Raw genomic sequence first — 3,218 nt, forward strand, 5'->3', positions numbered from 1 at the left:
GGGAAATTTCCCACGAATTTTCCAACGAAATTAGTTAACAATTACATTAATGAAACAAATTTTCCAACGAAATAAGTTAACAGTTAATTTATTTACCGAAAACTAAGAATTTGTTGGAAAATTCGTTGGAAATTTCCAACGATTTTTCCAACAAATTTTAATTTCGCTGAAAAAAAAAAAAAAATTTAAAATTCGTTAGAAATTTCCAGCGATTTTTATTTCACCCTAAGAACTTTGTTTATTAAAATTTTGTTAGATATTTCCAACAAATTTTGCAACGTTTTTTATATAAGCGGAAAAAAAAGATTTTTTTGAAGGAAATTATTACAGAACAATAACAACAGAAATATTAAAAATTACGACAACACCAAAATACGCGTGTCGCATTACTACTAATAATTAGACATAATTAGTAAAAAGTCTCAAAAATCATAATCTTCATCTTCATATGCATCTTCAACTTCATCTTCACCTTCTTCTTCGTCATCATCTTCATCTTCATCTTCTTCCTGATCATCATCTTCATCCTCTGTCTCAAAATCACATTGTGTACCAACTTGAAAATTTGATTCCCGAATTTCAGTTGGATCTACATCGATCATCGCACCACATGGATCTCGTAAAGTAGGAATGTTGTATTCAGCTATTTCATTGATGTTACGAACTTCCTCTTGTTGATATGCCGTGTCCTTCCAGTGTTCCTCGATTTTCTTTCTTGCTTTGGTTTTACATACAGCCCACCAATCGGCTTTGTCACGCTTCAAACTAGGATATGATGCATAATAGACTTGAATTGCTTGTTGTGCCAAGACAAATTGTTCATATTTCATATATCTTTTCTTGTGATTTATTTCAACCAAATTAAATTTGGTATGTACATTCATTCCTTTCACGGGGTCGAACCACATGCACTTAAATAAGACAACCTGCATTAACTGTCCATGGTACTCAATCTCTATGATTTCATCCAACAAGCCATAGAAATCACCTTGCGAATTGCCACCATTGGATGACTGAACACACACCCCACTATTCATTGTAGCCTTTCCCATTCCATATTCGCGAGTGTGAAAATTATACCCGTTAATGAAATATGCTGGCCAAGTTCATACTCTTGACTTTGGACCCCACGATAGATGATATAGCATTCCTTGATGTCCAACTTGAGCATCAATACTGTGAACCTAAGGTGACACACACGCAATGTCAATAATATATATTTCAAAATATGATGTATAAAAAATTCGAATAAATAGGATTTCGTCCATATTCAACTTACATATGTTTTGAACCATGTTGCAAATTGTTCCTGGCACAAACGGTCAAACTCATTTGGTGGTAGTCCATACATTGCATTTCGGAAATTCCTAGTAACAAATACCATTTATGTATTAGCAATGGTTTGACACACATGACGTATACGTACAAATGTACACTTACTCGAAGTATGGCTCAACTTCTGGACAGTTCAATAGAATATATGTATGGGCTGCCAGCTTTTCTTCGCCTGTTAAGTGACGAAACTTACATGTGCCGCTAGGTCAACCCAAATAATTGAAAATAGAGAATGATTTGCAATTGGGATCAATGGGACCCTCATCATTTCTTCCAGCTCTCCGCCTCTTGCATTGCACGTGCGGCTCAAAATAGTATGATGCAAATGTTGTCACTTCTTCCACAATATATGCATTACAAATTGAAGCTTCGACACATGCCTTATTCTTCACTTTTTTCTTCAAATGATATAAGAACCTAGTTGCAGTAAAAAAAAGTTTATCGTAACATAATATGTAATGAAGTAATTTCACATTTAATTTAAAAAAAATTTACCTCTCAAATGGATACATCCATCGAAATTGGACGGGACCTGCAACTTTGGTCTCATAAGGCAAGTGAACTAAAAGATGCTCCATTGAATCGAAGAACGATGGAGAAAATATCATTTCTAAGTTGCAAAGAATAATTGGATTGGGAGACCTTCGAATGGACACGCATCTAGAGCCGCCACAGGCTCGCCCTCAACGCCCAGTCGGAGCTGCTGGACTCGGTCCCGACGCTGTTCGCGCGGTTCGATGCGATTAGTCGGATCTTGAGATACTTACCGCGGTTGGCAAGGCGGACGGCGAGGGCGGCGACGGCGAGAAGGACGGCGAGGTGGACGGCGAAGAGAACGACGAGAAAGAGAGTTTGTTCAGCCAAAAATAATCGGTGCACACGAAATGTTTGTTGCCGAACATATAAATATGTTTTTCTATTTTCGTTGCAAAATTCGTTGGAAATTTCCAATGAATTTTGCAACGAATTTAAAATTTCCAACGAATTTTGCAACAAATTTTAAATTTCCAACGAATTTCACAATTTTGGCCAATAATTGCACCAAGCTATTTTCGTTGGAAAATTCGTCGGAAATTTCCGACGAATTTTCCAACGAAATCCAAAAATAATTGCACATAAAACCAATTTTTGTTGGAAAATTCGTTGCAAATTCCAACGAATTTTCCAACGAATCTAGTACAAACAAAAATTATTGAAAGGAATATCGAAATTCGTTGCAAAATTCGTCGGTAATTTTCCAACGAATTTTCCAACAAATTTTAAATTTCAAACGAATTTCACATTCTGGCCAATAATTGCACTGAGTTAGTTTCGTTGGGAAATTCGTCAGAAATTTCCGACGAATTTTCCAACGAAATTGAAAAAATTGACCCGAAAACTTATTTCGTTGGAAAATTCGTTGGAAATTCCAACGAAATTTCCAACGAAGTTTGTACAAACAAAAATTATTGCGCCGAATATCAAAATTCGTCGGTAATTTCCAACGAATTTTGCAACAAATTTCAGTGAAACGGAACTATGGTGTTTAATATTTCGTTGCAAAATACGTTGGAAATTTACAACGAATTTTGCAACGAAATTGGTACATAAATAATTTAATGTAACCAAAATTTAAGTTTGTTGCTAAATTTGTTGTAAATTTCCAACAAATTTTGCAACAAATTTTAAATTTCCAACGAATTTCACATTTCTGGCCAGTGATTGCGCTGAGTAGTTTCGTTGGAAAATTCGTCGGAAATTTGCGACGAATTTCCCAACAAAATTGAAAAATAATTGAACCGAAAACCTATTTCGTTGGAAAATTCGTTGGAAATTCCAACGAAGTTAGTACGAACAAAAATTATTGTACCGAATATCGAAATTCGTTGCAAAATTCGTCAGTA

The 3,218-nt window shown here is 35.3% G+C and overlaps 1 long non-coding RNA gene across 1 annotated transcript; it reads right to left on the reverse strand.

The window, feature by feature from the left end:
* Nucleotides 1–473: 473 nt before the first annotated feature.
* LOC130136802 (uncharacterized) lies at nt 474–1,966 on the reverse strand. Its single transcript, XR_008815531.1, has 4 exons — nt 1,831–1,966; nt 1,441–1,752; nt 1,280–1,367; nt 474–1,184 (listed from the first exon to the last, which is right to left on the reverse strand). It is a non-coding gene; the product is annotated as an uncharacterized LOC130136802 (long non-coding RNA).
* Nucleotides 1,967–3,218: the final 1,252 nt, after the last annotated feature.

Source organism: Syzygium oleosum, unplaced genomic scaffold, assembly GCF_021117445.2.
Source record: "Syzygium oleosum isolate NSW1041296 unplaced genomic scaffold, Sole_v2.1 Sole_v2.50, whole genome shotgun sequence".
Lineage (NCBI taxonomy): Eukaryota > Viridiplantae > Streptophyta > Magnoliopsida > Myrtales > Myrtaceae > Syzygium > Syzygium oleosum.